At 35.6% G+C, this 19143-nt stretch overlaps 1 pseudogene; it reads right to left on the bottom strand.

Annotated features, from left to right (window-relative positions):
* Positions 1-10303: 10303 nt before the first annotated feature.
* On the bottom strand, positions 10304-11165 carry LOC143624768 (ethylene-response factor C3 pseudogene; annotated as a pseudogene).
* Between the last annotated feature and the right edge of the window lie 7978 nt (positions 11166-19143).

Raw genomic sequence — 19143 nt, 5'->3', positions numbered from 1 at the left:
GTATGTATGTATGTATGTATGTATGTATGTATGTATGTGTGTGTGTGTATGTATGTATGTGTGTGTATGTATGTATGTATGTATGTATGTATGTATGTATGTATGTTTGTATGTATGTATGTGTGTGTGTATGTATGTATGTATGTATGTATGTATGTGTGTATGTATGTATGTGTGTGTGTATGTATGTATGTGTGTATGTGTGTATGTATGTATGTATACGATATAATTATACTAAGCCACAAGTGAATCCTTGACACGTTATATCACATGGCCAAAACTACCTGCACGTTTCCGCGTGGCCTCAATTGCCACATGCCCCAAAGGTACTATGTCTAACACCACATAGCATGAAACAAAAGGTTCGTGTGGTCATGTGCAATTGTAAAACATGTTCCATCATACCCTACTGGCCCTGCCAATTGTGTTGGTCAAACCAATAGTACTACTCACATGCTATGGGCTCAAAGTTAATCACTTGTTTTGGGGGTGGGGGGTGCGCTTTGGAGTGTTAGCACTTAGATAACTCACATCATACAATGTTTCCAAATAAATAGGTATTCAATTGCTAAGGGGTTTAATGCACTTTAATTGATTTATTACCAATTTCCTTCACAAATTAAATTTATTATGAGTCAAACTTCCGATTATCAATTGCTAAGGGGTTTAATGCGCTCTAATTGATTATGCCAAAGCTTCAAGTTTATTATATCTAAATCTAATTCTCTATTTAATTTTTTGAATTGCTTGCTATTTGTGACTTTTATAACATTTGCCCTTTGCTTTTTAATTGAACACTTGAACATAACAGATTAAAACTTTGTTGTATAGTTAATATTATTACTAAAAATTTTGTTGTTGGTACAAGCTCAGGAGAAAGAGAAAGGTTTATATCAAAAAGTCTTTTAAAAAATGCCTCAACTTTTTCGTCCGATTGTGGCCTCTAAAAACCTTGGGCCGCCACTGATGCACTAACATTGATTATGTGTTCAATGTCTGATTGTGCTCGCACCACGCCATATCACGCGGTCATCCAACTAGTTTTTTTATGGGACATTGGTTTTTAATGCTCCCAACTTTCACTCGTTAGTAGATAACACTCTCAACTTTCAATTTGTTATACACCACTCCGAACTTTCATCATATTTGTTTTTATCACTACCTCACTAACTGAACACTAACGGTGTTAGTGTTGATTCTGACGTGGACGTTTTTAATTGAGTTGGCATGCTTATGTGTCATGTACGGGTCCCACAGCCATTTCACCTCCTTCTTCATCAAATTAACCCTAGTTCCCTACCCACCTCCATCACCACCCACCTTCACCATAACCTACCTCCACAATTCCACATTTAATTTATCACTCTCACACCCTTTCATTATGTTTTGCCGTCACTGCTCTCCATAGAGCTCCACCATACCACCACAGTCACTATCCTCCACTCTCTTACCACAGTTACCTGACAGTCGTCGTGACCAGATCATGTGTATCCGACAACAACCCTTATCCATCGGTGTTGGCAACAACTCCTTACCCATGGATGGCTCCAGGACCGGAAACGATGAGGAGGACGACAGGGCAAGCAGTGAGGTAGCCAAAGGCGGAGGCGACATAGCTGGCAGATTTTTCGTTGTGGAAGGCGACGAATTAGCAAATGCATGCGGCGACAGAGCATGTGGCTAAGGTGTTGACAGGGATTTCGACCACACCGAGCATGTCGATTATGCCGGCCAGCGATAGAGCTTTGGCGACCAAGAGGTTGCAGTCAATCTGTTCAGTCGATTCAACCATGAATGAGTGTGCGTTAAATAAGGTGGAGTTGTGATGATTTGAATGTGCTCGACTTTTGTCTACGGAGGATGGTAATGGTGAAGGTGGGTGGTAATGGAGGTGGGTAGGGAACTAGGGTTAATTTGAAGAAGAATAAGGTGAAATGGCTATGTGCGACCCACATATGACAAATAAGCATGCTAACTCAATTAAAAAACGTCCATGTCAGCATCAACACTAACGCCGTTAGTGTTCAGTTGTGATGGAGTGAAAAACAAATTTGATGAAAGTTCGGAGTGGTGTATAACAAATTGAAAGTTGGGAGTGTTATCTACCAACGAGTGAAAGTTGAGAGTATTAAAAACAAATATCTCCTTTTCTATATATACTAGTTCGAGGTCCATGTATTACACGGGCAATTGATGAAAATTTTAAACTTTAACCATTAAGTGAAATACATTCAACAACATGATCAAATATTGTTAATACAATTACAATTTACATTAAAAAATTATGCATGCTGCTCGAATCTTAGTTTAAAAATAATTTGTAGTTTACCATACGAATTCAAATTTTTCGACAATGATGCACCTTTATTTTATTTAATTTGCAATTATTTGTGACTTTAAAATTTTATTTTAACAGACCTGAAACTTTAATTATAGTATTTTCTTGTTTTTTATTTCACAATTAATTTTAATAAATGAATCGGTTAAGATTTACATTTAATAAAAATATTGAATTCATATATTGAAATGGTTTAAAAGACAAGTACTGCATATTAAAATACTAAAATGGGTTGAAAAAAAAGAATAATGGTTAAAAGATTAACATCGGACAAAAATAAGTAGTAATTGATAGATATACATGCGTGCGTGCGTGCGTGCGTTGAGTAAGCCCAAAAAGGATGTTATTGACTGAAAACCTAATAAATCTATAATATAATGAAGATATATATCTTCATATTTTATAATAGACCAGTGGAGGTGTGGGGCAGGGTTAATAAATTCTGGTAACCGAGACATTTTAATGTGGGACATCCGCCGACGGTAAACGACAAATTTCAGTATCTTGGCTCTTCCCTATTTTAAACTTTAGTTTTACATTAAGCATTCTATCCAGGTATAGAAAAGTAAAAAGATTTTTTTCTAATAAATTAAATAAATCTTCCGAACTTTTTAATGTTATATTATATTATCACAAAGTTGAAGTAAAAAAGAAATTATAAATATGTGTTTATGGAAAACATAATCTATTGTTAGATTGTTCATTAACAATATGATTGTATTTGGTTTTGAATACACAATCTAGATCGGGGCATATATATTCTGCCCCTTAACTTTATGAATCCGTTACCTTATCTACTTTGCCTATTTATACTTCAATATAAAGAAAAGACAAAATGACAAAACAGGTATTTTATGTTTTCATGGTTTTTCGATAGTCGTCTTTTGGCAAACTTAATAACAAAATACATCCTTTGTGTTCAAAAAACCTTGCACGGTTCGTCCTTTTCACTAACGAGAGTTAGTTTTTCTCGTTAAATCTAGTCATGTGCATCTCATGTGAGGGCAATTTAGTATTTTTACCTCCTCAATAGTTATTTATGTAATTGACTTAAAATTTTGACCAATAAATAAATAAAAGTTTTTAACCATTATCTTCTTCCTCAATTCATAACCCACCATCAAACACCATAACCAAACACCTGTGCAACCACCCACCACCGATCATCATCATCTCAGAAACCCTAGATCTACCAATTGCTACAAAGATCTAATCAATGTACCCAAAACATAAAGGAATCGTATCGTTGATTGCATCCTTCCGTCGTTCACGGTATCCTTCTGTCGTTCTCTCTTTCTATCGGCGTACTCCAACCACCACACCATTTAGATCCGAAAACAAAACCCCCAATTGAGGATTCAAATGGATCGAAACTCCAATTCATTATTCTATAAACTTTGATATAATTGATCTGAAAACCGAAGGTTAATTACACCAGTTGAGATTCAAATGGATCGAAACTCGGAAGTAGTTGATGCTGGTTCGGATTGGCGGTCGCCGGAAAACGCGAGGCTCTGGTGGCGGCGACATGAGATGGTGGTGGTTGGGTGTGTGTTGATGGCTGGAAAATGGTTGGTGAGGTGGTCGTGTGATGAAGAGGTTGTTACAGGTGGGTTGTTGGTGTGGTGGTCGTGTGGTGGTTCAGAGTGGCGACGACCGCCGTGAAATTGACGACTGCCGTGAAATTGAATCTGGTGGTGGTGGTGATTACGAAGGGTGAAGGCGAAGCAGATGTGTGTGTGTGTTTGTGTGTGTGTGTGTGTGTGAGAGAGAGAGAGAGAGAGAGAGAGAGAGAGAGAATTTTGTCACTTTGTGAATAATGTTTATTTACATAGACCAAAATTTTAAGTCAATTACACAAATAACCCCTGAGAGGGTAAAAAGACTAAATTGCCCTCACATGAGGTGCACATGACTGGTTTTTAACGAGAAAAACTAACCCTCGTTAGTGAAAGGACGAACCGTGCAAGTTTTTTTGAACACAAAGGATGTTTTTTGTTATTAAGTTTGCCAAAGGACGACTTTCGAAAAACTATGAAAAACATAAAGAACCTGTTTTGCCATTTTACCTAAAGAAAATTGATTTAACTCCATTTAACACCATCAATTCAATTTAAAAACAAGGGTTATATTATAATAAAAACTATAGATTTTTTTGGAATGACAAAATGTAATATGGTTCATTGATTTTTGACATGAATGATTAAGATTAATTTAGAGAAGAAATCAAGTGTGAAATAAAAGGAATGGCAAAATAGGGATAACACATTTATTGAATTTATCTTCCAACATTCAAGGTACATGTCAAATTCCCTCAATATTTTAAAGTGCTCGTGACTTTTTTATACGAAAATTAAAAAAAAAAACAAGTTCATTATAGTAGAGTGTTTTTTTTATCTTTTATATGAGTACTATATTGCTATAAATTTAAAAAAATTAGTGGGTTATTTTACAAATCGTGTCTAATTAAAATTGTGTTTTTCATTGTGTTTTTTTAATAGTGTTTTTTACATTGTGTTATATTATTGTGTTTTTTTCCATTGTGTTTTGTACATTGTGTTTTCATATTGTTTTCCATTGTGTTTTTTCCGGTGGCCATTCTTCAGTGACCTTTTCCGGTGATTGTTTTCCGGCGAATTTTTTATGAATTTTTCGGCGATTTTTCCGGTGAAATTTCCGGAGATTATTTTCCGATGACTTTTCGACAACTTTTCTGGTCAATTTTTATGGAGACTTTTCCGGCGAGGTGGTGGCAGTGGGTGTGATGGTTATGGTGGCAGTGGGTGGTGGTAGTTGTAGGAGATGAGTGAAGATGTAAGTGAGTTTTTAAGATTAATAGAATTTGATTTTGAGATCAAAATAAGCGAGTTTTAATATTAAAGTAGTAAATAAAATACACTATTTTCCAGTCTTTATAGGAAAATCAAACTTCTTATTTAAAGCTAACCTTAAAAACAATTCTTAAAGCATTTTATGAGTTTAAGGATTTTAAATTATGTTAACACTTTAACTCATTTTGTCATTAATACTCCTTAACTAATGAAGGAAGTAATGTCCCACTCGCTAACCTTTGTTAAATCAGACTTAACATCTTGGGTGTTAAGGTATACCTTAGGGGTCCTAAAAGTATAAAGATAGCCCATCTATTTTGAATAATTTATTTTTAAGAAGAAAAAAATTATATGATACCTTATTATTCAAGTTCTTATCCCCCCCCCCCCCCTGATTTATGTGTTCTAGTATAACCACTAAGAAAGGGTCGGCCCATTGGGAGGACTACCCGACTATGTCAAGGGCCAAATATTTTTCATCCCTGATTAAGGTAGCAATCCCGAGAATCCCCCGTGATTTGCAACGGTAATGCGACTGTTGCCAACAACCACTTTTTTTTAAGTATTTTGCTAAAATTTATAGATTACTCGAACATTTTATAATTTTTCACATAATTTTTCAAACCCAAAAATTTTATTTCCTGTTCTTTCTAATATGTTAAAAATTTTATTCCCTCCATACAATTTGGATCGATAATGTTAGAATTCCATCGACATGCTTGTCATTGTCATCTAGTAGTGATGACACGTTTTATGATGATACGAGTGAAAATGTCGTGTAATTTAGTGGTTTATCCACATGATGCGTTAAGTCGTAATAAAAGAGTAACAAGATTTGCAGTAAGAAGAGATCGTGTAGCTGCACATGATCGATTGATGGAAGATTATTTTATTAAAGATCTCAAATACAATGCAGAAGTTTTCAGTCTTAGGTTTTGGTTTCGCGTGAACTAATTTACAAAGTGTTGTTGTAACATCCCGCCTCTCGTATCACTAATATTGTTCGCTTTGCCCATGATGGATGGCCCATCCAGAAACTCACGAATTTATTTTTGGTTGCCCCAGTAGACACTTCCGCAGGTGTTTTGTAATTATATCAGAGTTGCGGTTTATTTTAACGGAATACGTTGGTTATAATAAAATATTAATTTATTTGAAAACTTCTCGGATAATAAATACCCGAGTGTTTGATTTATAAATCATGTTTAAATCTTGTTTATAATATTTTAATAATTTAAAATTGAGTCATCTCTACCTTGCGAGCATCTAACTCCATGAATAGCTATAATTCATTGCTAACTGTGCAAATCTTTTTCCCTGAAATGTGTGTGTGTGTGTGTGGGGGGGGGGGGGGGAATACGTCAATGATATGCTGGTGAATCGTTGGCTCTAAAAATATTTAATAAATCTTTACTGTTATAATAAAAATATAGTTTTCTTGACAAGCTCAGCGGTATTTCTACTTCGGTATTTGAACCACTGCCCTACACACACAAAAGTGTTCCCCAATCCACGTAGTCCATAATGGAACTAATTATGACTGTTAGCCCGTGGCCACGTAGCCTTTGACTGTTTAGGCTAGACAGTTATGTATGGATCCAGGCACATGTGTAATCGGTCTGAGTTGCTTTTATTTTCTATTTTGTATTATCACATTTTAGAGATCAAGTAATCTTATGTAAACGTTTGACTAACTCTTTAAGATAAACAGTACGTTCATCTTATAGAGTATAAATATGTTTTGACTGCTTGTAATGGTTTAACGTATTCACATGTGATTGTCTGTTCTAAATGATGTGATGATCTCGTTTGAAAACCTTTGTGAATGAATGATGATTCACCTATAAACAAATAGGTTTATAAATATCCGGATCGTCTCTTGATCCGGCTACAGACTTTTAATCTGGTTTTGGTAGCTTTAAAGTTTGATTGATCATTTATTTGATTAAAATATTTAGACTGAAATCTTTACCTTTATTTACCAATCATGTGCTGAGTTTTTTCTTAATGAGGAGATCAAATCGGTATGTCTAGGCTACCAATTAGGGTAGAATATTATTAGAGTTAAGTATGGGTTAGGAAAGGTCGTGAATTATTTTAATCTATAAAAGAAAATTTTGTTTATAAGCATGTTAAATAAAAGTGTACAACTATGCAGATGCTAAAAGATAATAATTAGGTTATAGCTATGAATTGTGTAATGAATGCTTTAAATAGATAAGCTATTAATAAATGTGGATTATACATGATTTGTCAAATGATAAAATTAAATAAGGTCCGTCATTTGAAAGAAATGAACAAAATTAAATGTAAAAAAGAAATAATATATATAGTACAAACAATAAGAAATCTATAATCTCAAATTTATAAATTCGAAAACAACTCTTTATATGTAATATTTGTCAAAATTGTTTTAACCAAATACCCATGGATAGCGATGATAAATTGTAACATCCCAAAATTTCTAAAAATAATATTAATTATATTATTTAATATTGGTGGGAAAGTTACTCGGGTTAGTGGAGAAATAATAAAATAAAGTAGGAGTTATTATGAGTCGGGCTTGTGTTGGGTTAAGTAATATGGGTAATGGACTTGGATTAGAAAGGAAGGAAGATAGACCATGGGCTTAAGCCCATGACCCATAATATATAAACCATTCCCTTTCCTTTATTTCATTCATTCACCCATTTCATACACCACCCAAAACACACACTTAAGCTCTCTCTCATATTTCTCTCTTTCTCTAGCCGAAACCAAGAAGAAGAACAGATCCCGACCCGAGGTAACGATAGTATGATATTGTAGAGATCCAAACCCGTTAGATCTAGTCGCGAAACGACGAGCCAACACCTTAAACCGTTAAAGTCAAGAGATATGGATGGAATTGGGTATAAACCAATCAAAAGATGCGCTTAGGAATCACCCTAGCTCAGATCTGGATCGAACGAGACGAAAAACGGTTAAAACGGTGGTGAAACAAGGGAGATCTCGCTTTTCCGGCGAGATCCCGTTTTTCCGGCAAATGCGATGCCAGAAAGGCGGCGCTGGAACAGTGGGGATGTCAGAAAATGTTTCTGACCTAACCCTAGTTCGTTAGCGGAGACTTAACGAATTAGGAGGTAATTCGTTATTCCATTCGTTAAGGGAAGACAACGAAATGGAAATAGTTCGTTATGTAATTCGCTAAGCAATTCGTTAAGGACAAATAACGGATTAGTGGTAATTCGTTATGTTGATTCGTTAAGGAAGAGTGATGAACTAGCTTCAATTCGTTAAGCAGTTCGTGATGATCATTCGTTAAAGTCAGTTAGTTATGGAAAGCCAGTTCGCTATGTTAAGATAACGAACTAAGCTAACGAATCAGGACAACGAAGCTGAATAACGAATCAGATCATGTGCAGGATAACGAATTAGGCTGTGTTTTGATAACGAATTAGGATTAGTTCATTATAGCAATTGAGATGGCAACTTAGATAATAATTTAAAAATCCTAATAGAAAATGTTTTTAGACAGTTAATGAAAATAAAATTTTTTCAATCTGACCTGGAAGCTTAACCCCAGCCAGGGGCTCTGCCCCTTGGACCCTGCTAGGGGTTGCCGCCCCTAGAACCCCGCTGCCAGGGGCGCTGTCCCCAGACCCCCGTTCGTTGGGGGTAATTATTAGACTAAAATACGATATGGAAAATGATAGTTGAATGATACGCATAATCGTTATACAATTAGCCGTGACAGCTAAAGAAAGGAGTTACTATTAACGGTGAACGCAACAAGACTCGGGTGAGTTTCTAGCCCCAGTTTCTTGTTATGTTTTCGGGGCTGTGTGCATACTCGATGTGATTGTTAATACACTTACCTTAAGTGGTAAGTGTATGCCTTGTATGATTTATGTATGATAAATGCTTGACGGTGCGTGAACGATCTTCAGATATTACATGTACCACCATGTGGTAGTTTAAAGATATGATTGCTATATATTGATGTATGGATGATGTATGTATGTTATATTATTTATGAATGATTGATAGTACGTGAACGATATTCGGATATTGCGCGTACTGTTAGGCTATCAATGAAGATATGAATGTTATATGTAATGTATGGATAATGTATGAACGTTATGAATGAATGTTGTCGGGACGTGAACAATCTTCATATCAAATATTTGGTGGGATTTATTTTTAGTTTAATGAGATGTTATAACCCGTTTAAGGACTATCTGGGTTTAGTGAGACCCATACCCGTAAATTCGAGTCAAATGCTTGAGAAACCTCCATTTACAAATAATACAATCTGGTGGTTTGAGAGAATATAGAGGGCAACTAGAGAGTTGTTAAAGGTTTCATTTATATGTATTACTAGCTTATATCCCCCCAACCCGTATTACGGGGTTGTTTTAATTATTCGTTTATAGTATTTTTGATATACTTTTTTGGATTTTAATGTTATTTATTGTACATGAGTTAATAATATACTTAGTATTTGATGATGAAAGAGTTTCATAAATAAATGAGATGTTATAACCCGGTTTAAAAGGTATTTGGGTTTGGTGAGACCTATAACCCGCTTATTTTTTTACTATAAAATTGTTTTTAATTATAAATAATATATATCTTGTTTTTAAGAAATCATATATTAATTTTTTGTATATCCTTATTTTACAGGTTTTTCAAATCAAATATTTGGTAAGATTATTTTTTTAGTTTAATGAGACGTTATAACCCTTAAAGGAATCACCCCTCTATTATCATAAATAAACCTATTCCACCTTTAACTTAATTGTCTAAATAATAATAATAATAATTACGTAGGATAGTTAATTAAGAATCTATTTTTTTTGGCTTAGGATAGTTTATTTTAGTCATAACAGTACTCCAGCTTCAAAAGTGCCCTACATTTATAAAGTGAAAAAGAAAAAAAAAAATTGATAAAAAAATGCAATTGTAGTTATATGTTATTAATTGCTGTTATCATTATAACATTTTAAAAAAATAAATTATTTGTGCTATAATAATTGATAACATTAGCAATAAAAGAAAGATCAAATCATAACAGTTACTTTTACTTGAACTTCAAGATCATGATCTTGTAACAAAGCGAATTTCAAAAACAACACGAAATTAACTGCTTCACAAAGTTTGTAGCAAATCGAATTTATGAACATTTACTAGAACTAGAACTCTCAGGTGTACTCAAGAGCTGCTCTAGCAAATCAGCCCCTAAATCCTCAAAAACCAGAGGTGTTTTTGGATACACTTGGTTCTTAGTGTTTTTCCTGGTTTTAGATATTTTTCTCACTCTATGAGTCTCTTTTATGGCTGCTGCTGGTGAAGATCCATCCTTGTAAAAGCAGTAGCTATTACCTTTTAAAGACTCCTTCACTCTCTCAAGTGGAAAGTTGAGTTGAGCCAAAGAACCCCTCATGGAAAATGCGGCTTGATCGTATATCAAAGCAGCCTCTTCAGCGCTATCAAACGTTCCTAGCCATACCCGAATCCCGTTCCTTGTTGAATCCCTAATCTCTGCTGCAAACTTTCCCCATGGCCTTTCTCGGACACCAATGAACCGCTTTTTCTGGACTTCAGGCTCTTCTTTCGGGCTTGAAATCACTTGTTTGGCCTCGTTACCAGGTTGTAAGGTTTTGTTTAGATCTGGTTCGGATGAATGCTCATATCGGTCTTCGCTACGATCTTGGAAAGTGAAATTTTCTTCTTTTATGTGGATTCCTGAAAGCATATGGTGAGAGAACAAAAGCTCATCCCATGAACAAGGAGATGTCGGGAAAAAATCTAGATTGGGATACGAAGACATTGTTGAAGGATGTTTTATTTTTGGAACAAGACTGGAAGATGGTTTTGAAAGTGTCAAAATTTTTGAAGTGGTTGTCTATGGGTACAACGTGGTACACCTTGATAAATCCCTTTACAAGTGGATGGATTATTAGCACGTCAGTCGCTCTTGTCTCTATTTATAATTAAGATTCCATTAAACATACACATTTAGAGTTTATGGTTTAAGTATTTCCCTTTTCATGTAGGAAACACCCACTCATCTACTATACACTTGAAGGATCTAGCTAGAGTTGCATACATGGCTATTGTAATAGCATATCCCGGTAAGCAATATATGAAAGGGTTGCTTTTGTATTCAGACCTTCTAAATGAATAAAATAGGATGTAAATCCCTAAGACTGTTGGAACCTAAACATAGTTTAACTATAGAAAACTGTGTTAGTATAAGTTCGTATTATTAATTATGTAGCATTGGCATTATTGTAATTATCACCTTTAAGAACCATCATTAGGGTTGGTTAAGTATGCGGTTTGTCTAACACTGTTTAGTGCGTTTGTGTGAATCAGTGTTTCGATTCAATTACAAGGCTTTGTATTATGTATAACATAGAACACGTCTAGAATCCCTAGCAGATAACGATTAGTATTGTACTAGTTGTTAACCCACGCGATGCTGCGGAGACGATAGTTTGAACAAAATTTATAACAAAACGTCAATAAAAATAAACATGTCACAATGATAAGTTTTTTTTTTAATATAATATATTTAAACATATAAAATGAAAAAATAAATAAACTTATATTGGTGAATAAATTACCAAAGTTGAAACTAATTCATATATAAACTAAAGTTAAGTAAAGTTAATGGGACAAAACTGTAATTATATTAAATTAGAACTGCCAAAATTTATTAAATTAAGTTAAAACTTTTTTGCTTTAAATACTTGTAAATTGATGCAACTATGACTTGTACTTTATAATCCGCACCTCGGTTTTGAATAAAATTTATATCAAACTGTAGATAAAAATAAGAACTTTGCAACCGTATGTTTGATTTTTTTTTTAAAATGCAATATACTCAAGGATATACGAAAAATAGTAAAAGAAATAGATTTAAGGAATATGCGGAGAAAGATGAAGGGGTTGAAATGTAAATACTGGTTAAATTTAAAAAAAAATGCAAAGATAAAAGGGAAATAGTTTAATTATATAATACCAAATCAATTGTTATTATATAATTGATGTGTTGATGAAAAGACATTTTTAGCCCTTAAAATTTAAAATAGATGCTTCAACACTTGTACTTGTTGCAATGAGTTAGGTACCACTTAAAATTTAAGAGGTCTCTAACTCATGCATTATATATAGTAGAGATCTGGAGTTGTATGGTCGAGTTATTCTACAACTTATCACAAAAATTAAAAGGGTGAAAATTCATAGTAATTAACATGTGTCAAGTGATTATCAAAGTGAGAAAAACATAAACACGTTTTTTCTCTCTCAACATGCACCATGTTTTTAAAACGTCTTTAATTTTTTAATATGATAGTTTTTTTTTTAAATTTTAACATAATAACAACATTTTTTTTATTTTTAATATGAGCATGACATTGTTATATAAAAATAAAAATTATGTCATTGAGTATTTCCAGTAGTTATTGTATTTTTTTCGACATTATGTCTTTCTACCAATCATTGTATATCTTTTTAATACTAATGACCTGATGTGGAGCCCATTATATATCTATTTCTAAAAAAAATAAAAGCATGAACATAACATATTAGCACTATAATCAACTCAAAATAAACCATTACTTATGTTAATAAAATCTTGCATAAATGAAGTACACTTTGACTTTTGAAAGTGTTATATTTTTTAACATTCAAAAAGGAAAATAATAATAACTAAAAAAAATTAATTAAATGGAACCAAGTTTAAAACTATGAATCATTAAATTCAAGGAGGATTGTATCATCCATTAAATTAAGTTTTTTCACTATTGCACTATGTTATTGAGTTTTCTATTTAAGGGTTTGAAAAAGAAAAAATAAGATTTTTTTTCTTCATTCTTGAGTTTTTTTTAAGAAAATAAAGTGAATAGAAAGAAAAGTTATGGTTTTTTTCCTCCAAAACTTTCAAACCAAATATGATTGGATTGTGAAGGAAAAGTTCATAGCCCATTACAATACTACTAATTTACCCTATCTCGCAATGTGACATGGTTGTTGTTGCTATGAGTACTTAATTGTAAGGTTACAATTTTTTTTCCTATATTTTTCTTTAGATCTAACTCAGGAATGTAACTAACACTTTCTTTTCTATTATTATTTTAACTCGAGAATGCCTTTTCAGTATATAATTTCTTTCTTTTCCTCCCCTATCCAAGCTTATCATTTCTTTTCCTTTATTATAAACCCGAGAATGCAGTGTTAGTTTGAAAGATCAAGAGCAAAAGATATAGTACCACACAATGGCTTTACATGGTATATACAACACAAGTTTAGTAATATACAAACTACACATACATTTTCAATCTTTTCCTTTGTGAAACATAAATGCACCAATGACAACTACTATATTGATATAATATATTGATTGCGAACAAAAAAAGAAAAAAAGAAAAAAGATTACACTTTCGTGCTCAAAACCTTGACATAAGTGGATCCAAAAGTCATTTGAGATTTATAGTTTTATAAATTTCTCTAATGCATCTTCAACAAATTGCTCAGTTTCATACTCACTAAGGGCCCTTGTAGTATACGTTATCTACAAAAGACAAAAGTTAGCTTATTATTAGTATAGAAGTGTGTGTGTATACTATATTAAAATACATATAGGAAAGGTAAAAATGTCTTTTCACCAAAAACTCTAAAAATAAGAGTTTTACAATGAATTAAGAAAAATGTGCGTCTCTTAAAACCCTATCTCCATCTCCTCTACATCAGATGACGGGCATTCAAAATTAAAAATCAGATTTGGACTCTAGTAACATTCACTTCCCGAACCTGTGCAGCAGAGACCTGCACCTCTTCTTGCGGATCAAACCGGTCCATATCGAAGAACCCTTGGCCGCCAAATGCAGCATCAAGGTCTACATCCTCCTCAGCGGACACAACAGGCACAGCAGGTACATCTCGAGGTGCTCCTACCTGTCGTGGTTGAGGGTCTCTGAACTCATCCCCACGAGCTGGCACATACCCCGGGTTTATTAAGTACCCAAAGAGTGGAGTATGCCTTGGACGCAGTTCAGGCTTGCTCCTCGCACTGGATGTGCGGCATTGAGCGAAGATACGTTTGCTCACATTCTCCACGTATCGTATTGGACGTCGTTGAGGCAACGTGGGAGCAACATGATTCAAGATCATCTGAATGAATCTTGGATACATGATGAACCTCTCACGAGCCATCGCTCTCCTCTGTCTATCGATCTCATAAAAGACCATCTGACTGAAGCTATAACGTTTGTTATAAGTCAGAGCAGTCATTGCGGACTGCATGGTCGCACCCATCCCGTCAGTGCCCGCCTTCCTCCCTGACATGCAGACAATCATTACGTGCATGAGGAAGCGCCACTGATCGAGTAGGAAACCCTTCCTCCTCTGAGTATCACCTAATGGACCAGAATAGCCCATTCGGAGAAACGCTCCATCACGGAACGGAGCCACAAACTCTGTAGGGTCATCCCTAGTCTCCTCACCGAACCGTAAAGCCACCCGTATCTGTTCAGATGAGAACTGAACCTCTTGATTGTTGACGGTTGCTCGCATAACCGGGGGCTCAACGCGGCAATCGTATTCCACAGTCTGCCAGAAATCCTCGATATTGGGTAAGGATATCGGCAGAGTCGTCGTGATAGCGTGGAATATCCTCGAGAGAAGGAGGAATATGATTATCTCGCGGTAATCCTCCACACCACTCGCTTCCGGGTCTAAGGTGATGAACATGTTGTGACCTGGGAAGAATTGCCTCTGATTATCTCCATCGTCACCTCCAGCACCTCCAGCACCTGCTACTGCAGCCATATCTGCAACAAACGAACCAAGTTAGATAAACGTTAAGGCGTACCACAAGTTCGCTTGTTACCATGTGCGAAGTTGTGATAAAATCTGTATAGGCGAAGTTAAAGTTGGGGCGAAGTTGGGAACAACTTCGCTTCATCTTTAAGTTCGTCTAATAATTAAAAAATTAAAAGGTCCAGGCGAAGTTAATGTTAACTTCGCCTCACCACAACATCGCCTCAGGCGAAGTTTAGACTCAGGCGAAGTTACGGATAACTTCGCCTAAACCTTAAGTTCGCCTGAATCTGAAACGACGACAGTAAGGTCGATTCAACATCGAAAATATGGTGTTTCGGTCAATTTTGACGTTTAAGAACTCCCAAACACAAGATATTAAGGATATATAGACGATTAGGTTGTTCATGAGTACGTAAAAACAAGGTTTAAAATCCGGTTCAAAAAGGTCGGTCCGAGGTATCGAAACAGGTCAAAACGACCTTTGATAAGCATTGACAACACGATGTACCGACACCACGAACCTTGAAATCGAAACGAAATCTGGAAAAAGAACAAAGATGAAATCGAAAGATAAGATCGCTTGTTTATCGGATAAGTTCGCTGGAAATCTCGGAATAAGTTCGCTGATAATGAAAATAATGAAACTGTTGACCTTAAGTATTCTTTATATAGGGGCGGAGTTACACAGGCGAAGTTATGGTTAACTTCGCCTAGGCGAAGTTATTCACAAGTTCGCCTGTTTAACATCGCCTATATTTACAAAATTAGCCCTTATAATTTGAACATTTTTCAATTAACTTTTAAAACTTCACTTTAAGAATTAAATGACACGATCAAGTCCAAGTAACCAGATACAAAATTATAAAACTACCAAAGTACAAGAAACCCTTTTAAAAAAAAATATAAGGGATCAAATTTCAGTCTCGATAGGGACTACTACGTTTTAGAAAAGATCCTAACAGGAATCATACTAATTACGTGACTCTCACATAGATCCGTGTTTAGCTGTATTATGACATAAAGAGACAGGTTGTAAGCAGGTAAATAACTTAAGATGGTTTTCATCGTTTCTGTGATACGAGTTAAGTTCAATTAAGCTCAAAAATTAAGTGGGCAACAACTCAGAGATTATGATGCCTCCTATCTATTCTCAAAGCATATTTGGCTTTCCCCAAGTCACCCCGAATTGACCTCGACCCTTAGTGTCTGATTAAGTTTGTAATTACTCTTCATCTGCTTCCCGTTCTCTTTCTTACTCCATGATTAAGAAGTCTTGATAATTTGAACTCTAGAATGTTTCAATAACTCATAAGTTGTTGTTTTTTTTTTTTTTTTTTTTTTTAACATTCATATAGACTTCAGAGTAGTAAACAACTGCAAGTCCCGAATCTGGATCACTGCAGTTTCTTGACACGCTATCTTCACGGGAATCAGAACACTTACGGGCTCGTGTATGACTGGGTAATCGCTTTTCTGCCTATCATTCGGAAAGATATATATGGAGACATGCAAAACTCATAAGGAGTTTCCACGTAAAATCAAGTAGTTTTAGTTTGTATCACATCTACTTTTACGCACCATAAAAAGCTACCATGACATACAATAACTGTCCTAAAGCCTTTTAAGCCTAATAACTTCACTAGTTAAGCACACAGAATCAGTATATCTATCATTTTCCAAGGTTGGATCAATTTTCTGTTAAACATAGCAAACGAACTTCTTACGAAGTAGTAGACTTGAAAAATAATTTCATTTTAAAAAATTTTTAACATTAATTGCCCCGACAAAAACAAAGTCTTTAGGTAAACGGCTATCCCGAAGATCCAATGGATCAGCTGGACCGACCACATACAAGTATGTGTCCTTCTAACTAAGTATGATCGACTAATTTTAAGCGAAAGAATGAAAACTCATCATAAACCGCCCCGGTCACTTTCAGTCCTTTGGTTAATGGCTATCCTCAAATTCTACAGGTAGAAAATGAGGACCAAAACATATCCGAATACAAGTCCTTCAAACTAAGGCAACCGACATATTTTTAAGCGATAGTGACGTTTTTTTTTTTTTTTTAAATATAACATGAAAAGCATGGTTACTCGGGATTGATCATCCCATTCAGCTCGATAAGAAATCTTGTTTTGTCAAACGCTTTAGTATAAAGATCAGCGAAATTATCAAGTGTATCCACCTTTTCAAGCACAATCAGTTTCTTCTCAGCACAATCCCGTATAAAATGATGACGTATGTCAATATGTTTAGTTTTACTGTGCTTCACGGGATTGTTAGTTACTGAGATAGCAGCTGTGTTATCAATGCAAATAGGAGTAAGTAAGAAATTCAGACCATAGTCGCGCAACTGTTGTTGAATCCAAAGAACCTGGGAGCAGCAGTTGGATGCTGCCATGTATTCTGCTTCACAGGTTGAAATTGCGACTGAAGTCTGCTTCTTGCATTGCCACGACACCAATCTGCCACCAAGAAACTGACATCCTCCAGTTGTTGACTTCCGACTCTGATTGCACCCTCCATAATCAGAATCTGTGTAAGCGACTAGCTCCAAGTCTCCTCCTCTCGGGTACCACAACCCCAGCTTCGGTTTGCCCTTGAGATACCTCAGTATCCTCTTCACACCCTTCAGATGAGATTCTTTTGGGTTTGCCTGAAAGCGTGCACAAAGACAAACATCAAACATTATATCAGGCCTAGAAGCAGTTAAGTACATTAAAGAACCTATAATAGCCCGATATTGAGTTGGGTCCACATCTGCATCACCGTCTGACTCAGCACCCAATTTGTGATTGACGCAGATTGGAGTGTCGAATGGAGTGCTATCCTCCATCTTGAAGCGTTTGAGCACATCATGGACATACTTGGTCTGATGAATGAACATCCCATCCTTCTTCTGATCAACCTGCAATCCTAAAAAGAAAGTTAGTTCACCCATAGCACTCATTTCAAACATTTTCTTCATGACGGCCTCAAACTCCTGACACATGGAGACTTTAGATGCAGCAAAGATAATGTCATCCACATAGACTTGCACCAGCAGGAAGTCGCTTCCTTCTCTCTTAACGAACAACGTGCTATCAATCTTCCCTCTTTCAAACCCATTTTCAAGCAAGTAATCTGATAAAGTTGAATACCAGGCACGAGGTGCCTGATGTAGTCCATACAATGCCTTGCTTAACTTGTACACGTGATCAGGAAAGTCTGGGTCAGGAAAACCCGGAGGTTGCTCAACATACACTACCTCATCAACTTTCCCATTCAGAAACGCACTCTTCACATCCAACTGAAATACCTTCATCTTCTTATAAGAAGCGAACGCCAAAAACAATCTAATGGCTTCCAACCTTGCGACAGGAGCGAACACTTCATTATAATCAATCCCCTCTTGTTGATTAAAACCTTTAACGACTAGCCTCGCCTTGTTTCTTATGATAATCCCTTTCTCATCTCTCTTGCACTTAAACACCCATTTTGTGCCTATCGCATGCACATGCTTCGGTTTTTCAACCAAAGTCCAAACTTCCATTTTCTTAAATTGAGCCAACTCTTCTTGCATAGCTTCGACCCACGAGCTGCCCTTGAGAGCCATTTGATAATTCTTCTGTTCAATCTGGCTGATAAAGCAGGTGTACAAGCATTCGTTGATTATCCCTGTCTCCTTGATGCTTGTGTAAACACAGGTGTGCTCATTCAAACTACGTCTTGTTTGTACACCGGAGGACACATCACCAATCACATTCTCCAAAGGGTGATCTTTATGAATTCTCGTGGTCGGAACAGAACCGACATACAAATTGTCTTCCAAGTTAGAAGAGAGCTCGTCAATGGTTGTTTCATGCTGAGAGTGAAACGGATTGAAAAATTCTTCTTCAGTCGAGGCAGCAGGGGTATCGATAGCATTTGATGAGGAAGGTTGACATTTATCGATCAGCTGTCTTTGCAATAGGTTTTCTTCCTCATCAAGGATCATCTTCGTAGCAACTCTCTCTTCTTCTTCAGCAATATCCAAATACGGTATGTTAAAAGACTTAAAAAGTTTAACATAGTCGAAAAACTCCGCAGGTCCGTTGCTTGGTTTTGGCGGTTGGTAACTTGTGATATCGGTGTTACACACCACCTCAACCTTGCTGGTCGATGTATTGAAGACACGTCTGT

Source organism: Bidens hawaiensis, unplaced genomic scaffold (assembly GCF_021521415.1).
Source record: "Bidens hawaiensis isolate Kalapana, Puna unplaced genomic scaffold, B.hawaiensis_p1.1 tig00000416_1, whole genome shotgun sequence".
NCBI lineage: Eukaryota > Viridiplantae > Streptophyta > Magnoliopsida > Asterales > Asteraceae > Bidens > Bidens hawaiensis.
Note: the sequence above shows the minus strand (reverse complement) of the source record. Positions and strands in the feature narration are given on the sequence as shown.